Source organism: Gavialis gangeticus, unplaced genomic scaffold, assembly GCF_001723915.1.
Source record: "Gavialis gangeticus isolate Ggan-Ray unplaced genomic scaffold, GavGan_comp1, whole genome shotgun sequence".
NCBI lineage: Eukaryota > Metazoa > Chordata > Crocodylia > Gavialidae > Gavialis > Gavialis gangeticus.
Window position 1 is genome coordinate 53,537,548 of NW_017728994.1, and position 22,177 is coordinate 53,559,724.

A 22,177-nucleotide genomic window follows, 5' to 3' on the forward strand; every position below is an offset into this window, starting at 1 on the left:
GTAGTGACTTTCCAAGTTTTTATGAAAGAAGGAAAAGAACAAATTCTTACAGTTGGCATGTTCTGTCAATTTTTCCTCAAAATGAAAGGCCGGACACTTAGACTAAAAAGTTGAGATCTCATGGGGGAAAAAAAATCACCAAAAACACCCTCCAAAACAAACCCCAAACAAAACTGCAAGATTTCACACAGCTGAGCAACTTTTCCAGCTTGTATGATGTTTTCTTGTCAGCTCGTAATGGATGATAATGAACCAAGTCACTAACAGATAACATATCTTGCCAAAAGTGAAGAGACATAACCAAATTAAGACACTGCATACCCTGGAGTGTTCAAGCTACCTTGGCAACACTAACAAGGTTGAGAGGAGCCTCGCACCATTTAGGATTTTGTCTTTTTTAAACAACCATTCCCAAAGTAAACACCCCCCCGTCCCTTTCCAACAACTTGCGTCTTAATTTATCTTTGTAATCAAGGCTTTTCCTTGGGCTGGGCTGAAAAAATATTCCTCCCAGTTCACCACTGGAGAATCCGCATTATATTCTCTTTTGCATTTGCACACTGAAAATCAACCTGATGACTGTAAAAACACACGCTAGCCTTGGCTTGAGCCCTCCCTGAAAAAAATTATCTTTATTTCCAATTATCCAACCCAGTGGCTGCTGAAGTATTGATGCTGCTAAGCTACAGACAAGAGAAATTAGTTGCAGAAGCAAATTGCCTTGTTGTGCTTCTATTTGCAAATGCTATTCATTTGGAGGGACATGTAATTTTTCATGACCTCCTTTATTCAAAGGGCAAATGCACATGGGAAACTTCTGTGGACCTCGAGTCCTTTTCACATGTGGTGCTTGTGTTCAGTGAAATCATTTTCTAAAACTTTCTGAGGGCAAGTGCATTTACTGGGTCACATGATGGACCACCATCTGGGACCTGAATGAATAGGTCATGTGCAAGGCAGCTTGACTAAGATGATGGGATGGTAGATTGTCATAGCCATGAATCTTCAGATCCACCCCTCTGTCTAAGCATCTCTTCCACTCTGGACACATGGGACATGTCTATTCCATCTTCCATTGACAATATATGCTTTGACCATTCACTCCTGATCAGGTATACTGGGGACTACTGGTTGGCCAGAGTAGGCAGATCAAAACAGCCCTGACTGTGTGACCCAGGGATATGCTTCAGCTCTCTGTCTCAGCGACTTTGGGAACCGTGCTAGTGGAGGGTGTTTGTGTGTCGGGGGGTCATTCAGGCCGACTCTGAGCTGGTCAGGGCCATTTTCAAGTTCTGGGTACTTGGAAGATGGGCAGGTCTTATTTTATTGTCAGTGGACTCAGGCTGTATTGAGATAGCCTTGGGGCCAATACAGGGAGGTACTCGGTGGCATGCACTACATACAGAATTCTGGAATAAACTTCACTCCTGCTGCATGGTCAGCAAACCCGTATTGATTTCCTTGTATTTAGGACCTTTCAGTACAGAGAGGTGGGAGGAAGGGATATTGGTCGACCCATGTTAGAGCTACAAAAGCAGTGCAAGTCTTGTACTGCAAACACCTACTTTGAGGCACTTGACTCCTTTCTGTAGGGGGTTTAGCTGTGCAATACCCTGGGGAAGTTAGGTATCTATAAATGGGAACCATGAAAGCCAGCATGCTGAGTGGGTGGTGCTTAACCTAGTCAGTAGGAAATGCTGAAGAGAGAGGTTGTGTCTTTATCCTGCCTTTATCCAGGGACTGGGATACTTAAGTCTGGGCTGGACTTCCTTCCACCTAGTATTAATAGCCACAAAACTTCTTTCTGGAGTTAGGTGTCCATCCCAGACCATTCATACAAAACACTGATTGGAATAAGAGACACTTTCCCACTCCTCTTTAGACTAGGCATCTCAGTGTTTAGGGCATTCATCTGGGATGTGGAGGCCCAGGTTCAAGTCTCTCCTTTTTCTGATCCACAGTTGGGATTTGAACCCATAACTAGGGACAAAGGGACTTTCAGAGTCACCTACTTCAGCCTCCAGCTTGATGCTGCCTTAAACAATGACCTTTATGAACTTATCAAGATCCATCTTAAAAACACATAGGTGTTTGGCTCCTACTACTCCAGTTGGAAGGCTGTTAAAGAACCTCACTGCCCTGATGATTAGGAAGCTCCTTCTCATTTCCAGCCTAAATTAATACATGGCCGCTGTACACCAGTGTATTACCTTGCTCTTTGACATCATTAGCTCTTCTCCCTCAGTGGTTTTGATTCCCCATCCGTGTTTTTATACAGGGAAATCATGCCCGCTTTTCAGCCTTCATTTTGCTGAGATGAATAATCCAAGTTCTCCTCGTCGCTCTCCATTTATGATGGGATCACCATTCCCCAATCATTCAAGTAGCCCTTCTGCACTTATGTTTTGGATCAAAATCTCCCTACTTCCATGTGCATGCTTTAGTTACTAAGGCCTCTAGCTCCTCGTTGCTGCACTGTGTACAAAGCCCAGTCTGACAGGTACATCCTGTGCATGCTTACTGGATTTACAAGCCTGCAGGTGGGACCGATTGGAGAATGTCTGGTTTGTTAATCTTGCCAGGGCTTAGGCATCTGCACTGCTCAGTGCCGCCAGGACCTGAGTAGCTGAGTGCATGTCCAAGAGCAGGATTTTAGCCAGGTTGAGAATGAGGCACTATCAGTCTTAGGTGGTCACTGAGGGTCTAAATTTGAGATGTCAGTACCTAAAGTGGGAGTTGGGTACCTACATCTCTGTGGATCTAGCCCTTGGTCTTCAGCCCTTTATATCACAGCCAGTCTCAAAATTATTACCTCCAGAAATGATAGCAGAGAGCATGGTTCCAGCCCCAGATCTGTATGCAAACCACTCATGCCTCTCCATGTAGTTACCATGACTGTGTGGGCAAAAAATACTATGTGCACTTGGAAAATTCATAGTAAGAGGCTAGCTGGCTAACCTGTGCATGTTTACCACCTCTTTGCATATATTTGCATGGTTTTGCATATACTTGGCCTTCCTCCTTTTCCAGTTTGAGTCAGAAAATCTCTAAGGCCCAGATCTTCAAAGGTAGTTCAGGGAGTCAATGGGAGTTAAGGGTCTAAATAATATCCCCTTATTAATGGATTGCTGGGTCCAATATCCCAGCTCTAACACTAAAGAAACAAATAGATATTTGGCTCTTCTTGAATCATTTCCTGGAGGGGGTGATTCTGCTGGGGAATGCCCAAAGGCTATAGGAATGGGTTAGTGGTGGGAGCATAGGACTGCATTTTAGATCTCATGGTCTAATTGGGCATGCCGTTTTACTTACCACGTGACCTCAGGCAAGTGTCTTCACATCACTGTACCTCAGTTCCCTCTTCTCTGACAAGGACACCTTTGGTCTCCTCTTAAGAGGGATTTTGCAAGACTCTCAAAGGATCTAACACAACATAGAAGCTCTCCAAAAACCAAAAATGTTGAGAAAATAAATAAGTTGGGTCAATATGAGGCCAACCAGCTTTGACTGTATCCCTCAAAGACACTCTTTTCTTGATATGCTTTCTTCTTCTCTATCTAACACAAGTTTCTTTCAATGACATCATAGGTCCATCAGTAAGTATGGATTGAATCAAACTGCACCTCTCCCATCTTTGAAAGAGTGGAAGGTAATTCTTGCTATATTAATTTTGTCTGGAGAGAAACCATTTCCCAATTTTGAATCAATTCTTCATTTATTCAAGTTTGGCTTTGACATTTTAATTTCACTGCATGCAGTTTCTAAAATGATTGTTTTTCACTCTGCAGCACATTTTCTTCTTCACTGCTTTTGTCTCTCTGTCTTAATTTCTTAAATGCATTAGCTTTAATTTGCACCTTTCTGCTAAGAAAGCCATATTTTCCTTATAATTGAAATAGATGGTAGTAAATGTTTCACTTTAAAAATGCCCTTAATAATGCAGTCTGTAAATAACTAGATCACGGGCTTATTTTGCATAGGACTGAAATCCCTCCAGGAGATTCAGCAGGTGATGGACTTTTCTCCACACAGCCAAAGGCAGGATCACAGAAGCTACAAGAACAGGGTATGTTGTATCATCCTGCTGATGCCTGTGATCCTTGTTGCATATTTTGTCCTTTGTCTGATTCAGCTGACAGCCATAGGCTGTTGGCTTTTCAGCAAAGCACAGGAAATAATAATATGAGATCTTTTCCAAGATAACAGAGGGAGGAAAGATGGCCCAAGGAAAAGGGCAAAGAATGGGAACTTGGAGAGCCAAGGTGAGTCTTTTTCTGCTAATTTATCTGTCTGTTAGTATTCTCTCTTTGTACTTTAAATCCCTTGTTCCAGAGAGCCCTTACCCACCTTAGTAATATGCAGAGACGACTGGAGCAGGGTGCAGGGCCTGGGGCAAATCAGCCTGTGTGGTGCCCGGATGCGGCGGCATCGGGGCAGGGGGTGGTGAGCGACTGGACGTGAAGCCAGCTCAGCTCTGCGGGGTCCCCCCAAATCACAGGGCCCGGGGCAATTGCTCCAATTCACCCCCCCCCCCCAGGAGAGCCCTGGAAATATGGAGTTGTAGACATTATCAGTGTTAAATAGGTATTAACGTATCTCATAGTAGGATTGCTGGAATAAGGTAAGAGTTAAAGGACTTTAAAAAACCCCAGAAAACTGAACACACAAACTTATAAAAACTTTGGGAAAAAGACCAGTGTTTGTTACAGTGCTCAGCACAATGGGGCTCTAGTCCAAGACTGGTGCTTTTAGGTACTTGTACAGTACAAATAAAATGTTCTTCCTAATTACATTAAAAAAACCCATTTCTCTTTAATCTGAGGAAATGGAAACCGTGCATTTTAGACTTCACCACGGGCTGATAAAGAACCTTGTATGAGTTTTGAAGTCATGCTTACACACCTGGTAAAATGTGATAAAGCTAGAAAAAAAGGGCACTTTCTTTTATCCCATTAAAAAAGAGAGTTGTTTTGAAAAACTTAGAACAAAAAACCCCGCTAGCGTTGGATTTAAAAACAACCCCCAGCACATACCTTGATACTGATGGCCTAGTTCAACCCCCACAGAAATCTTTAAACTACCAAACTGTATTGGAATAAAATGGATGGAGGGGAATAAAGGCTCCAGTGCAACATAAAAGGAATATGGGACCTCCTAGCTTACTGAATCCAGTCCCTTGCTTTTACAGATAACTGCCTAGTGTAATTCATTTGCAAACTACACCAAGCTCCCTTTTAAAGCCAATTGTCTTTCTTGCCTTCATTGCTCCATTCCACAACTTCACTGATCTGATGACTAGAAACCTCCATCTGATTTCCAGCCCAAATATATTCCTGGCTAGTTTATACCCACTTGTTCCTGTGCCAACATTTTCTTTCAGTTTAAATAGCTCTTCTCTCTCCCTGGTGTTTATCTCCCTGCAATCCTATCTTCTGTCAGCCTTTGTTTCGCTCAGCTAAATGAACTCAGCTTTTTCAGTCTTCTGTAGGGGAGGCTATAAGACATAACTAAGGACAATGCAAGATAAAGATAAGAGAGGAAGAGACTGTAATAAGTTCCAGGAACAACTCAAAAGATGACCTCTTCAGGGTTATACCTACTAACTTGCTTTATTTGGGTAGGTACTTGGTTCTTGAAGACACTTCTTAAGGTGCCCCTCATGCTGAGGTGAGACCGTCTACCGCTGGTTTTGAGCTCTTCACATAAATGTGCACTAGACAGACGTGCGGCCAACTGTCTTACGTGCCCTACAAAAATGGTTAGCAACCTTTTTAGGCTGTGACCCATTTTGGGTCAGAGGCAGGTGTATGGGTGGGTGCTAGGACTCATCTGGGGTGGAATGGGAATGCAACTGCTACTGAAGCTGCCCCCCAGCCACCAAATCCCCATGTCCACAAGCTGAATCAAATGGCTCTGTAGGTTGCCAAATCCTGACATAAAATCTTCACTATGGGTCCAACACAAAACCTAGACCTGGACATGTCTAAGCATTAAGAAATTAGGATGTAGTTCAGTGATTCTCAACCAGGGGCCTGCCAGGATGCCACCAGATCCTTTGATGGGTGCTGGAAGGTGTGAGATTAGCGAGGTGTGAGGAGATGAAATAAGTAGATTAACATAGGCTTAGGCTTGTCCCTGCCTGGCCCGTCCTCTACCACTACTGCCTGGCCCCTCTACAAAGAGGTAGGCACTGCAATATGTAAATTGCTTTTTAAAATTGGGTACCACTTAATTCACAATAATTACGGAGGAGTGTTGCGAGTCTAATGATCGGTGCCTTGAATACAAAAAAGTTGAGAATCACTGAGCTACTTCCACGTCCAAACTTTGCGGCTGAACCCTACATGTGGATTTTATCAAGCGATGGATCAGAGGCTTCAGGCAGACGAAGAACTGAAGTGAACTCTGAGGATCAAACCAATTAAAATATTTTAAATGGCTGACCTGAAGAAAAATGCACCATATTTAAAAGTTTGTCTAAGTCTATCGCAGCCATGCAGTCAGGCCAATAAAACATACTACCCACAAAAATTCTTGCTTCGCAAATACTCCAACTTTTTTCCTCGCATCTCTGATTTCTTGATTTCAGCCAAGTGGATTTGGAGAATGGAATAATACAGGCTGTTTTAGTGGCATTTCTGACAAATCCAAACTGGAATAGCGTAACACCCACGCATTTGGGGTTGTGTAGGGTAACGTGTACGCTTTTGGCTGTTGTTAGTTGTGTTTTCATGTGGGCAAGATGGCCCCGGTTGTTCTGGCCACGTGCTCGGCCCATGGAAAGCTGGGACCTGTATCTGGATAAAGTATATAAAACCCTCTGGACTCGCTGGCCAGAGGAAGAAGAAGATCCTCCAGGCAGGTGGGTTGGGAGGAAGATTGGACTGTGGCACAGCCCGACTGGACAAGGCCAGGGGGATGTCATGCAGGGGGATATACGGGGAGTTGGGCTGGTCTGGGGAGGGGGAGAAGCTTCTAGGGGCAGCTGAAGGGTGAAGTCTCCAAGGAAGAAGGAATTTGCAGATAGCAAAATGGGAAAGTCAGAGGAGAGGAGAGAGACAGAGGGAGAATTGTCCTGGTGTCTGGGAACTCCTTTCTCCTCCTTTTCTTCCCCTTTATTTTTGTGGTTTTAAGGGATTAATACTGGGGAAGAGAGTAATGTTTCCTTGGGGTGGCTGGTCAGGAATTAGGCCTGGCAGTTTTGAACACGGTTGAAACCTGAGTTTCTGATCCTGCCAGCTTTGGGCTAGGGTTGAGGTTTCCAACTTCTGCTTCCAGTGGAGCTGTGGATCCAAACTACTGGCAACCCAGGCCTCAAGGGCAGGCCTGGTTTTTTCCCCCTTTGTTTCTTTTAATGGTCCTTTGCTCCAGTCAAGCCGTGTGGTTGGGCCAGTTGCAGCCATTAATCAGCCTGGTTTCTTTTGGAGTTTGCCCTGTGGTTTCATTTCAGCGGGCCATATAATCTAGCCCAGAAGTTTTGGGGTGCATGAGTACTGGCTGGAGCTGCAGTCACTCCCCACGTAGACACTCAGCCTCTGCATGGGAGCAAAGATGGGCGCTCTGCCACTTCTCCAGGAACGATGAGGGGCCCCTTGCAATGCAGAGGGACCCCCACTGTCATGCAGCTCCATGCTGTGCAGTGAACCCAAGGACTGTCTGGTGTGGGCCCCCCTCTCCAGCCCATTGCTGAAGGGCAGGTATAGGGGTGCAGGCCCCCAGGACTACCTTTTGTGGAGCCCCAAGTCCCAGACTGCCTGGGTATGGGTGAAGCCTCCCCAAGAGGGTGCCATAGACTATAGACTTTGTTTGTAGTTAATAGTTTTAAAATTATATTTAATTTTTTTTGGTCTCGTTTTATTCTCTGTAATAAATTTGGGTTTTGGTGTTTATATGGCTTACAAGAAAGAGGGTTTTGTTTACATGGGATGCCCCAGCACATTTAGTATTCCCAGTTTTTCTGTGTTAGGGCTCAAGCCATAGGTATAATTTATGAGGTACCCGGAAATTTGAACCCAGCCCCTTTTGTGATGACCTGCCAGAAGGGTTAAATTAGAATAGACCAGTGGTGGGCAATTATTTCAGGCAGAGGGCCACTTACTGAGTTTTGGGAAGCCATTGAGGGCCACATGATAGGCAGCCAGGGGCAGATAAATATTAATTTTCTAACTTTTTAGGGGCCCCACGGGCCAGTTAGAATGGCCTGGTGGGCCGCATCCATCCCGCGGGCCACATGTTGCCCACCCCTGGAATAGATCCTCTTTAGAACCCTACAAACAAGCTGTTGCAACCTGGTGAAGAGCTATTCAAGTTGTTTTGTGACTGTCAACCAAAAGTTATTGGAGAGATGATTAAGGCAAAATGCAGGGGTCAGCAAACATTTGCCGTTGTGGGCTGGAGTTTGCAACCAGCCACAGATTGCAGATCTCTGTTCCTCCCCCTAGGAGTGCCTGTGTTTACTCTTGCTCCTGATCTCCAGCCCCTCTGTAACAAGGATAGGTGCAGACACATGCGGGGAGAGCTGTGAAGGGGACAGGCAGCTCAGAGCAGCAGCGTGCCACCTGACTCCCATGTTGCCGTGGGCCGGGTAGGACCTTCACAAGTCGGGTCCAGCCCCTTTGTGGAGCAGGCTACCAGATGAGGACACCTGCATAGTCAGATTATTAGCATGACATAATACAGTTTATGTTGATGCCATTGCATTATCTGCTTTTAGGATGCAATCCATTAATTAGTGGTAATGGGCTGAAAGCAACATCATTTGAGTGATGACCTTTTCAGCTTGATCATTTCAAGGTCTGCCTCTTATTACAGATCAGAACTACCTTCTAGTAGTCTGTTGAAAACAGAGTCTGAGTTAAAATGGAAAAAAGGCAAAATCATCATAGATTATGTAAAATGCTATCTTTGCAACTCTCTCTGAATCATCATAAGTGAACCTTAGACCTTTTAAGGAAGTTCATTAAAAAATAGACTGAAGAGTTTGCAACTATTCCTTTAAAATCTTTTTTTTTTAAACATTCTTGTTACTTTCATAATATTTAAATTTAGTTTAAATGCAATTAAAATAAAAGCAAACCTTAAACCACTTCAGGTTGGGGCTTAAATGGCTGGACTTAATTCAGATTAATTTTTAACATCCAGTTGATATTATATTTGTATGCAGGAATGTTTTCAAACTCTAGGAGGTGCTTCAGGTGTAAATTCATTTGGTTTCATTAGACACAGGTGCTATGTTTTCCTTGAAGTATTTGCTACTTTAAAATTCTGATATTAGTGAGTTTTTCTTATGTAGATGAAGAGAATTAAAAACTCAATATACATTTTTAAAAAAATCTCAAGCTGTCATGAAAATTGCAGGTGGTCTCCCCAAAGATAGACCTAAATGCTGAAGTAGGAGTTAGCTATTTTTCCACTGAAGAGAAGCAAGAGAAAAATAAAGGTAGATTCAACAAATGCTCCTTGAATTTCTCCAGCCACATGTGAAACACGGACTGCTCTACCCAAACGTATTTTATTAGTCCTATAGATAGACTTAAGGTATAAAATTTTATCAGGATTTCAACTTTTCCAAAGTCTGGAGTGTTGATGTTAGGTTCTGGACTGGTCTCATCTCTTATCAAGGATAGGAAAGTTACCCAGAATACCTACAAATACTTAACCAAGGCAGACATGTTGTGTATCCACTGGCTGAGTTCTGTTCCAGGAATTTCCATAGGTTTAGATCCTATTCATGACAGCATGCATAGCCAAAATGAAATACATGTGCATTAACGTGCATTAGTTAAAAGCATTAAACCTTGTGAGGTATTCATAAAAATATGCATTATCTTGTCTTAATACACGTTAACTAAAGAGCACAGTTTAAAAAGGACGCTTATTGCACATTAGCCTATTTTAATGAGAATTAACTAAAAAGCATGGTGCAGGGAGGCTGTTCTGATGCACTGCAATTCCAGCACATCAGAGCAGACTCGATTAATCATAGAAGTTACCGCACTCCAGCAGACTCCAGCATCATGTGTATCAGTGTCCCCGTGCTGAAAATGGTGGTTGGGTGCTTTAAATTAAAGCTTGTTTGATGAACTTTATAGGTGTAGTGTCAATTAGAGGTGGCTGAGACTGATTAGATGACCCATCTATTAGGTCACCACATTTGATTATTATTTTGTGCTGTCCAATGGCAGGCTTTCACCCCCAAACCCCTCCCCTACCTGGGGTAGAGGCTTGTCTCTATCGTTCTATGTTTTTGTTAGTCTCTGGTGCTCATCTCCTTGTCTGAGTAGTTTTCTCTTTTTTCTTTCTTTCTTACTCTGTCTTCTGCACCAAGAGAGTTTTAGCACCTCGGCTAGCGGACCGAAGTCCACTGTGACTTCTTGCTGGACTCTCCCACACAGCCACGATCTCTCCTGCCACGACTGGTTGTTACAAGAGAAAATAGAATGCCGGGGCGTGAGGATTTTGATGTTTTTGCTCTTGAAATATGTCTTAATGTACTGAGGGCTCCACCAACCCCTACACTCTTGCCCGTTCCACTGGCTGTTAATTCAGTAGTCTAGACAATCTGCCTCCAAGCAGTGCAAAAGGCTCTGTGGGTCTCTAGGTCTGGCAAATCAATAGCCCTTATAGGCCTGGTCATACTTCACCCAGCTTGGAGCCTTGCACAGACCTACCATTAATCCTAGCCAGTTCTTTTATTGGACTATTGTCCTGATAGTTGCAAATACACTATCTATCTGAGATGACTTCCCTCTCACTCTAATGAAAAGGAGAACAAAACCAAACTGGCACTTCTCCCACCCCTATATTCCCAACTTTATGGTACCCCCTTTTCTTCAGCCCTGCTATTAGGGTCTTTTTGGTACCTTCTAACTTTAGGGTTCTCTCCCCTGGCAGCTCTTCTTCTAAACCCAATCTCCGTTTCTTTTCTCAGTGCCTTCGGCTATTCCTGCCATCTCTCTGCCTGAGTCAGCCACTTCCGGTTTCTGGTGTTCCTCTTTTGGGTCTCCTTTTATCCTGGAGTTCTGGCTGACTCCTCCTCCCCTCCTGAAATAATCAGGTGAAGAATGAGCCCTGCGGATTGCTTTGCAATTCAGGTGGTACCAATTTACTTCCCTGGGGCTCTTCTCTTTCCTCACATGTGTGCACATGTTTCCTTCTACAGTTCAGAAGTTTTTATTACAGCAGTTGCTAGGAGAAATGGCCATTACGTTTCCAAACTGTTGCAATCTATTTGTGTATTTCACAAGGTTAGAATTTACACAACCTCTCTCTCCTTGGGATAAAACTTCCCAGAATAGGCTGTGCCCAAAAGCATATTTCTTTGGAGAGTCTGGGCAAAATCTTATAATGTGATCTTGAATGACAGGAGAAAGAAAAATACAGGAAGTTTGGCCAAGGAACATGATTCAATCCTATTCCAAAGGATGTTTATGACTCTACTAAAACTGACTTCCCAGTGAGTCTAGAATTGAAAATGTTGGACCTGCTCCTGCTTTCATTATGTACAGACAGTTCCAGTGAATCATAATACGATGATATTTGAAAGGCCAAATTCAAAACCGAATGAAGCCAACAGGAGCCTTGCCACAGATAATAGGCATTGATGACTACAGGGCCAACTGAACTGAACATTGTTGGACATCTCTTACTCAAAAGGCACAATAAAATTTATTCCAAAAAACCTGCTTCCTCCTAATTAGGCATGCAATAACAGGATTTTACAGGTTTTTGAATGTTACCATTTCATGCCAATTGTCTGCCTCCATTAAAAAGTATGCATCTTCCAGTTGAACAAATGAAACTCAGAGCAAGCAAAAGTTCTGGACCTATAGTATGGTAATGGCTGCATAGGCAGCAATAAAAGGGAAAGGCAACAAATTGTATTGGATCCTGAAAATGTGAGGGTGAGCTCAATAAACCAACTGTGGGGGGTACATGTCATGGAAAATGCCCCAGAAGCTGGGGAGAAGGAATTCATTCACTTTCTGGCTCTTCCTATAGGCAGAAAAATGGGAACGACCATAGAGATACAGCACATCGTTCTTTGCCAAATGTTTTGCAAATTCCATGACTAGATTTTGTTAGCTCGTGTATGTTTTGCCTTTGTAGATAAAGTCAGCAATTCCTCCATCAAAGAAGTACAGCCAAATAGGCAGTGAACGTACAAATTTCTGTGCAAGTGTGCTTCAAACTTGACTGGCTAGAAGCCCTGCCTTTATGTGATTTTTTTCCCTGACAAATAATATGTGTGACCAAAACTATGTGCACCATCTAGAGCATGAATGCCGTGTGCCCCTGGAAGCTGGGGGGCATGGTGAGCTCTGGCAGACGGTGGTGGGAGCATGGTGGTGGTAAGCATGGAGCTCCTGCAGGCAGCCGTGGCACACTCAGCGCCGGCGGGTGGAGGGTAACAAGTGCTGACCAGCAGTCGATGACCACCTGCAGGTGCCTCCGGCAGTGTTGGTGGCAGCCAGCAGCAGTGGCAATGGAGGGGGGCAGGGGCGGTGGCGAGCAGCGACCACCTACAGGTGCCGTTGGCAGTGTTGTTGGTGTCTTTTCTCAGAGGGTTCATTGGCACGCTCAGGGGGGTGCACGTGCACCTGTGTGCATCCCCCTACGTGTCACCAATGACCTGGAGAATAGCCATGGCCTCAAAGAGAGAAGAGAGCATTTTGAAAATAGCACGACATTCCATTTCAACATTTTTAAAAGGACACGTTTCAGTTTGACATTTTAAAAACGAAGTTTCTTGACTTCTTACTCCACAAACCTTGCTTCTCTCATGTCCTTGGACCATCATGGCTATAAAAGCAACACTACTCTGGTATGTTTTGGTCATTATTGCCATCCACACATCTATATTAGAAGCAACTATTAGCAGTTGGTTTGAGAGCTGATGTTAATATGCACGACATCTATCAACCAATTAGTTGTTAACCACCATCTCTAGGGTCAGCTTTAGTTTCCTCATCTGTCCCAGTTAGGTATTGCTGGAGAAAACACTGTTCTGAGGTCATGCACTGGAGATCTCAATCCATGTATCAGGGCAAATCTTGAATGTCATACATTTTTAAAATGTATGGCTTGGTCAGAATCCTAGCATTTGTCTGTGGGGAAGAATAAGCAAAATGTCTCTATAGTGCCGCTTTTTGAGAGTATATGCTCTGTCTCCATTTACAACAACTAAATTAGACCCATGCTCTAGCACATCTTTCTTTATGTACAAGTTTTTAAACTACTGTATGGAAATGAGATGGTGCTGGCTGATCTCCACGTAGAGGAATTCAAGCTGGAAGCCAGCTGTTCCAAGTCATTTTGGTTACGGTTCAGCACGTGTGTCTTTTGCCTAGTGAGTGCATAGCTTTTTAATTCTCCTCTGGTGTAGAGCAGTAGCCTTGAGTAGCCATATGAGTTGTACTCTTGTAATGACGATCATCATGGGTCATCACTGGGGATTGAACCCATGATCTCCAGTTTATAAAAAACATGCTTCCAGCTGAAAAAAGGCATTAGGCTCGGTGGGAACTGAATTAGACCCTCTCGTGTAGGCTTGTCTCTTATGTAGTACAATGAGTAACACTCAATAAGCAACATACTTCTCCTGGTGAGGAAGACTGTTCTGCATTCACAGCAGTCCACAACCCCAAGTCCCACGATAGTACCTGAATGATGGCTCTCCATGTTTCAATTTGAGTTAATGTATAAGGTAGTCTAATGCTCTGTGGACTGGCTTTGGCAAGGAGATGTGCAGTGTAGTTTGCACAGAGATCCTATCAGGCTTATGTGCCCTGAGCAAATACTTGCCCACTATACCTTGCAAAATATCCAGCTGCTGATCATGCGCCAATAGAAATTTCACGGGAAGGGCTGCACCAGTACCCCAGTATCTTGTGCTAGTACCCCAGTATGATTTGATAGGCCTGTGGTATGGGTGCTGCTCTTTCATCGTTATGAAATTAGGAGCCTTACCACTTGTGAGCCATTAAAGACTCCAGGGCACTTTTTGATATTTGGTCTGTTAAACCAAGTTGGGGGTAGAGATCTGTCAGGATGCAAGCCTGAGACGATCATCAAAGCCATGCAGTGTCCCTTTACAATATTTCCATTCAAGCTCCAAGAATCCTATTTTTCCCTTATGGCATCTTCCTTTAAGCCACTCGCAAAGGAACTTCTGTTGGATACGAATGCTTTTCACCTCTGCAAGTTTGATTTATCTGAGTATGATTTATCTGGAAAGGGAGTTAATAGGATTCTCAGGTCTGCATCCACCGTTATTTTCTCCTTCCCTGGCATCCAATTAGTGTTAACTTCCATAATTCTCGCGGAGACAGAGTCAGCTTTTTCCCCAATAGAAAGGAGAGTGTGCGATAAAATATTTATACTGTTTAATTGAATGTAGGCTCCAGCTAATATCTAAGGTACAAGCTGGGGAGTGTGTGTGTGTATGTGCATGCGCACGCATGTATGGACGCACACATATAGACAAAAGTGAACGATAGTTCATTTTTCCATTGCTCTAACCCTGGTGTTGGCCAGCTCCCTGATGCTGAGCTAGTTGACACTAGTTGCAATTAGTCCTGCGGGGCCAAAACCACAAGTGAGGACTGGCATCAGGCACAGGTCTTAGCTGTTCTCCCTCTTCTGCAACCACATCCACTTTGCCCTGCTGGACTGGCCGCAGGAGTGGACACAGACATACCTCCACCTCTTGGCCATCAGGAGATCCCCCTTCCATTGGTGTCAGTTATGTCACAGGACTGCTTAGTCTGGGATAGTTGATGCCAAAAGTGGGGTGGAAAGCACTGTTGCCATATGGGCAGACTCCAGCCATCTATTCTCATTTCCTCTGATTTCATTCCTCTGTTTTCACTAGCAACTGCGAACATCGACACAATACCGAACCTGGCAATGTTTTATTAGGATATTTCTAATATTTAGCCACTTCCTCCAGTGCAATCTGCTTACAGCCTGCTACCATGTGCTGTAGGGTTGTGTTGACTCTGATCAGTGCTCTGGGGAGAATCGTCAACATAAAGCAGCCACTTGCTCGTTGGCAGAAAACCTTGCTGCCTGCTGATCAACGGGACTCGGGCCCTGTCATTTTCAAAATTGTAGCAAATCAGTGTGCTAATTATGTTGGTCCTCAGAGCTGAGATTTTTATAGTTATCAGAGGCAAATATGTCTGTGTTTCCATAAAGCTCCTGTCATCCCATAGTGTTGAGGACGATTCAAATTGAAATCAGGCCTTGCCCTTAGCCAGAATGATGTAGGTGGCTAAGTTTTGCCGCAACCGGCCCGATCTTTGTTCTGTGCTTGTACATCCCCTGGCACACCAGTGTCCTTGCCCATGATGAGGGCTCCTAGGGACTATATGAATATGTGAATGACTTCAATAAATGTGCTGAAGTCAGTGGAAAGCCTCCCACTGGCTACAAAGGGCTGTGAACCAGGCCTCACGGTGGGTGCTTTATTAGATAGTCTGAACCACTCGTTAGATCTGTATTGTTTCCATTTTTGGTTATTCCTTAAGTAGCAGATGGGAATGACTGTGTGAGTCTGAGCTGGAAGAGGTCTCCTTGCCACCTGTTGAGGACCATGTTTTCTTGGCAACTACAGCGGCATTCAGATTGCTGAAGGTAGCTCTAGCTGGATCCATGCAATCGGTCTTGTTCCCTGGACCTCGCCATGTGTAGGAGAGGAAAGGAAGAACTTTTTCCTTTTCCTGTGATGGCCGCTCATTTACTTTATACTATAGGTTGGGGTTTTATTATTACATAGGGCTTCTCTCTTGAATTGTATCCGGGACTTTTTAATGGCTAAAAGGGACGTTTTTAGTTCTCAGTAAACCCAGTGTTTAAGTGCCCACCTGAACAGGATTTAAAGGAGAAACACTTGGGCATTGAAAGGGAAAAGACTTGGATGAGATTGCAGGACCAGATCCCCGGCTAGTATACATTGGCATAAGCCCCCTGAAGTTGATGGAGCTGCATTGATTTATATATGCTCAGAGTCTGGTCCCCACATGCACACGATGCCAGCGACTGCCCTGTTTGGAGTGGGGCACAAAATGACACTTTGCCTGTCTCGAGCTTATTGCAAGGATACTGCGTATTGTCACCTGTCTGGTGTGATAAGCAGTGGTTACACAGTACACTGAGGTAGCTGATCCAACACCCTGTTTCCAGGGACTATGTGAAGATGGGGTCACTGATGCTTTCCATTTCCTCCTACTTCTTTGTATTTAATGTCATATATGCGGTAAGCAGGTCCAGGGTCTTCAGGAATATTCAGCACCCAGCTGCACCAAAACTACTGCTTCTCAAGGAGAATTATTTGGCTGTGTAGATATAAATACATAGAGATAATTTTCAGCCTAACAGACCAACCACTACCTGTTTTTAATTACCAGGTTCTGCACGTTTGACAGACAGCTCTGCAGGAGGAAGAGCGGTGGTTGTTATCTCTGCTGTGCTGGGGATCCCATGATAAGCACATTAACTCAGGCAGAAACAACTTTTGCAAACCAGCAGCAGCCTCCTCTCCAAGGGCTGCTGGAAATATCTGGTTATTTGCACTGCAGTGGCATCGATCCTTTCACTTGCATCAGCGTGACCCGCTTGCTGCCATGGAAGGTCAGCTGCTCTTCACACGGGGGATGTGAACCCGAGCCAGGTTTGCACCCTCCCTGACTCTACGCCGTGTTGAGATAAGAACGGTTGCAGCTCCCAGGGGCTTATGGGAACAGTCATGCTGCAATTTCCCCCTTGCTTTGCACTAACCCGAGCATGTAGAGGAATGAAATGCTTAGCGCCTTCGTTCAGATCCAGGGAGCCGCGGCCACTCTGATTTGCTCTTATGAGTTGCTCTTACGATTTACCACTGAAAGGTTTCTCCGTCGCTGTGCTGCCAAGTCAGGCCTTGATTCTGCACCAGGCAGAACTTTTGAACTTAACAAGATTTAGCTTTATGCCAGCATCTGCTCCTTGTTACACCAGGGTAAACTGAGCAGTAACTCCGGGGAAGAGACTGGAATTCCTTCAGGAGAAAGTCAAGTCCAAAGTTTCACTTGCAAAAGGGAGGGTCAAAGCAAAACAAAAGGAAGCCGGTGCCAAGGGGTGCATGGAGGGACGGCTTTATTCCGAAACCACCCGCGGAAGAGTTGAACAGGATAATAGACCAAATGAAAGGAGTACGGTTTCCCCCCGCTGCTCCCACAGATGGGTTGATCGCACATCGCCGGCTGAGGGCACGCTTCCCAAGAGGAGTAGCGCCATGGCATCGCTTCCCTGCTGCCTCTGCCTTTCTGTAATGGAGGGGTCCTGCTGCGCTGATGATGCCCATCAGCACTCCCAAAGCTGAGAGCCAAGCCCCAGCCTGCTTTGTGCTCCACGTCTGGAGCCAGCCTGCAGCAGCCTCCTCTTGTCAGTTGAGAGCAATGGGGTGTCTTGCTGCCTTTGCATATTAGCGCACAGTGTGGAGCAGCCCAGCAGGCCCTGCTCATGCTGTCTACCAAGTGACTTATTTTGTTTAAAATCATATTGCAGAGGAAGTAGCCACCCACGCAGGCCACATCTTGTGGTCCTTAACTTTCATCTTGGGCGGAAAGATCATGTGTATTAACACAGCACCCTGAGCTGATGAACACAGCAGCATGCTCCTCGCTCTCCTCCGCTGGCTGCAGGTCCTTGGGAGCCCTGTTTCTCTGTGCACACAGGTGGACTGCAAACTTATCCCTCTGCTTTGAGTACCAGCCAACAGAGATGAGACAGCGAGAGCAGGAGTGATGAGAGCAAAGGCAGAGGGCCGAAGAGCTACCCTTCATTCGGCAGAGAAACCAAAGCTAATATGTCTGATATATCTAAGGCAGCAACAGTGTGCATTACCTGAGATGAGCTCTGGAAGTTTTGCTGGAGTGAGGGCAGGGCACACGCCAAGTCCAGGCCTCTTTGGATTTAGCTGCTCTTGAAAAAAATGTTTCAGTGCTGCTAAAGACTCCTTTAAATGGGGAGAAAGTGCATCTTCCCTTCCTGACAAAGTGGGGGGACTCTGTATAGTCCCTGAACCCTGAGTCTTTTGGGGATTTGCTTTACCGATATAGGGTCTGTTCTTGAGCATAGAGTTCAAACTGTTCAGAGGAATCAGACTTTTTTTACACTTTCTTCCCTGGGATTTTTGGTTTGTTAACCACTGCAGATGGCAGTGGATACTGTAGTATTAACTGCCTTCCCTGGGAAGGTGCTTATCCATAATACAGGGTTTCAGAAGCGTGCTGCTTAATTTGCTTCAGATTCAGGGGGCAGGTGGAAGTATTATGTTCAGCAGAGCTAGAGAGCTCGTTTTGAAGCAGTCAGGGTGAGCTGCTGCCCTGCACGGTAGGGCAAAGGCAATCAGTGCACACTAGGGGAAACGGAGATTAAGGGCTACCTTTCCATCTTGTAAAGTCTGTGGGACTTGTTTCATTCCTAGTACAGGGATGGGAACGGGGTTTGTGCATGTGCTTTTCTTCCATACAGATTCAGAGTGTCACTAGCTGTATTGCAGCATCCAAGCATGGTGAAGGACCTTTGTGCTAGGTGCCGGAAAAATGAATGCTTTAAAGACAGCTGTTGCCCTAAGGAGATCACAAGCCCGGGGCCTTGTTACACATTGCACTTTGAGCCACACAAATGTTGATCGGCTTAGCGCTCACTTGGAGTTTGGAGTAGTCACACTTCAGTCTAGAAACCTTCTCTCTTTTTCCTACCTGCACGGCTGTGACTTGGCACTAGAGGCCCAGGGAGCAGGGAGGTCTCTTCCAGCCATACGTCTCTATGAGTCTCTATGCTTCCAAGGTTGCAGCTTGCTCCTTACCTCTTCTGAGAGGCAAAAAGCTGCAGCAGTGCCCAGCTCCATGCACCCGACGCACATGCAGTGTGGCTGCCTGCCGCCGGGGAAGCCGCTGGTCTGGGGTGGGGAGTCTACGGGTGGGTTAGAAGCTGTAGGTGGAAAGTTTCAATGCTGTCTTGCTTCCATCAGCCAGCATGAATCTGGACCCCACTTCTCTCTCTCATTCACACACACACCATTTTCAGAGACAAGAAGTGAGGGAGTGTTTTCTTCCTTGTAGCAAATCACAGTTTGGGGTGTGCACAGGGCTTTCCTGAGCCTGACTCAGTCTATAATATAATGAATCCTCAGTGCTGTCTGCTTCGGCCAGGTGCCTTAGCCTCCCAGCTGGGTCAGATGTTCCTAATTCTTACCAAGGCCACTAGCTGAGCAGGGAAATGAGCAAAAATACCCCCTGCCCTGCCCCTGATCAGGGCAGGTGGCAGTCAGCAGAATGAGGTGGGCCAGGGGGTCTTGGAAAGGGTTGGGAGAGGTTGGATCGGCAGTTTCCAGGTGTGTGTGTTTGGGCTTGGGTAAGCTCTCATTAAAACCTCTGGGCTGTGTGGCTCGGAGTCTCTGGCTAGGAAAAGGCTGGGTCAGCTCTGAGGGAAGAGAGGGAGAAGAACGGCTGTGGAGCTCGGCAGGCGGATGGGAACTTCTATGGGAGATGAGGATGGTGGAGACCGCAGGAAGTCTGGCCGGAAAAAATGCAAGGTGCTGCAGTCACCTTTTGGTTGGTGCCGAGAGGGACCTGCAGGGATGAAGATGGTGGTGGGGAAGAAAGAGGGAGAGAGAGGGAGCAACCCTGCCACAGAGTGCCCGTGCTGTGGTGGGCTGATGGGCAGGAGGGAGGAGCAACTGAATCCTGGGATACTGGAGGACTTCATCTTGGGTGGCACAGCAGCGGGGAGTGGCTGCATGTTAATAGAACAGGAGCTGGGTTGTGTGGATCAGAGATAATCCTGCTTTGGAGTGACGTAACTTTTATCCACATAACAAGCACTTTAAGCCACTTAAAGGTATTTATGTGTGGACAGTCCAGGAGTGAAGAGCTCCAGGAGCCACCTAAAAGTAGTGTGTAACAATGCCCTAGGTTTATGACAGCAAGCAGGCAGAAAGTGGTGTTAGTTGGGGAAACGTTGCAGTAGGAAAGACTACTGTATTTCTGTATATAAATTTCCACTATGTCAGTGGTCAAAGTAGGCATCTGTCCCAAATGTGAACCATCCAATTTTTTTTTCTCTCAAAGTTGAAGTCAAGTTTTGCTGAACAAATAAATGATCAAAGCCAACTTCCTGGACTGAACACCTCTCCGATCATGGGGATGCTCTTAATGGGGAAGCAACAGCCCTTTTGGTGGCTAGATTTTATTCCACCTAGCAGGAACGTGTAAGTAGATGTAGGTATTTCAGTGTGGTCCTATTTCACCCCCCTCGTGTCCCTGAAAAACTATTAATACAAAAAGTGAGTCAGCCCTCTTCTTCCCTGTGTCTTCTTTGTGGTTCAGTCTTAAGGATGGGGTGATAGTGTTTTACACAAACAGATGTATACATGGTTTTTTTTTCATGGACTTGAGCAGAGCAGGCTAGGATCCATGGGGGAGATGAATAAAGGATCAGAAGAATTTATACATGGAAAAAAATGTTTTTGGCGGTAGGTTTCAGTTTGAAATGGCTAAGTTGTGTGTAGTTCAAGCATCAAATAGAGTCAAGGCATATTCTCAAGAGGAGGGCAGAGAAAGCACTTTAAGGACATCCTTAAGGCCAATTTGGAAAAATGCAACATTGACATCAACTTGTGGGACACTATCACCTGGAGCACCCCAAACGGAGGAAGAATCTTCTGCAATAATCTCAGTACTTCAAAACCTTACAATGACAATGGGAGATGGAAAATTAGAAGTGGACAAAACAGCAAGTCATGGACCCAATCAAGAATCTTTAGTCATCCACCCCTCATGGAAACAGGTGTCCAAGGTGCAACAGAGTCTGTCAATCCTGGATTGGCCTCATCAGCCACCCTGGGACCCACAGATAAGACAAGCATGGAAGACGATCATCTTCGAGTGCAAGGGATTGCTGAAGAAAGTTTCATACTTAGGCCCAGATTCGTTGCATCATGATCCGAGGAGAAAAGGCTGCAGCAATTAAAAGGTACAGTTACTGGGTAAACTGCACCATGCTCTCAGGTCCTCAGCCTCTTGCCATCACCTGGCTCAGGGAGGAATCATGTGAGTCTCTCACTCTCAGACCAGCCCTTGTGTAGAAGTCTCCTGGTGCTAGCTCTGATTGTCTCAGCAGGTTTGGCTCTCTCCCCTTAGGGAATAATGAAGTGATAATTAGAGAACAAATAGGTTCCCCAGGCAAAGCATTATTAATTAAAACAAAAGCATTTCAGGGGAACAGGTTGTAAAAACAACAAAGCAGGGTAGTGCTTGCCTGTCATTGCCCCACAACTTGGATTGCCTCTGCAGTGTCTTTCACTGGCCCTTTCACTGGCCCTTTCCCATTGAAGGCTTCTTGCCTTTGAACGAAGAGTATTTAACTGGTTCTGTTGAGGTCCTAGCTCCCTGCTTTGGCAAAGCAAGACTTGTAACTTGTTGGAGATAGCTTCAAGAAGCCTATCAGCCTGCCCCATTGTCATATGTTGGGAGCTGCTTATCAAGACCTATCATGTGTTCTCTCTGCTTCCTATACCCACAAAAGCCTGTTATGTTAGATTAATACATTCACACACGCAATTTTAATAACCCACCACAGTGATATTGTAATTTCCCCCCCTTGACCAGGTCACTTGCAATATTCACATCGTTATTCCATATCAGGAATAATGTGTCATGAATAGTTGTCATGATATCTTCATAGTTTCATAGTTTCGTAGTTTCTAGGGTCGGAAGGGACCTGAGCAGATCATCTAGTCCGACCCCCTGCCGTGGCAGGAAAGAGTACGGGGGTCAAACGACCCCAGTAAGGTGGTCATCCAACCTCCTCTTAAAAACCCCCAGGGTGGGAGCCTGCACCACCTCACTTGGAAACTGGTTCCAGACCCTAGCCGCCCTGACCGTGAAGTAGCGCCTCCTGATGTCCAACTTAAACCTTCCCTCCGCCAGCTTGTGACCATTGTTCCTGGTCACTCCTTGCGGCGCTCGGGGGAACAGGGACTCCCCCAGCGCCTGCTGATCCCCCCTAACCAGTTTATAACAGGCCACAAGATCCCCCCTCAGCCTTCTCTTTTGGAGGCTGAACAGGTTCAGGTCCTGCAACCTTTCCTCATAGGACCTACCCTGCTGTCCCTTGATCATACGAGTGGCCC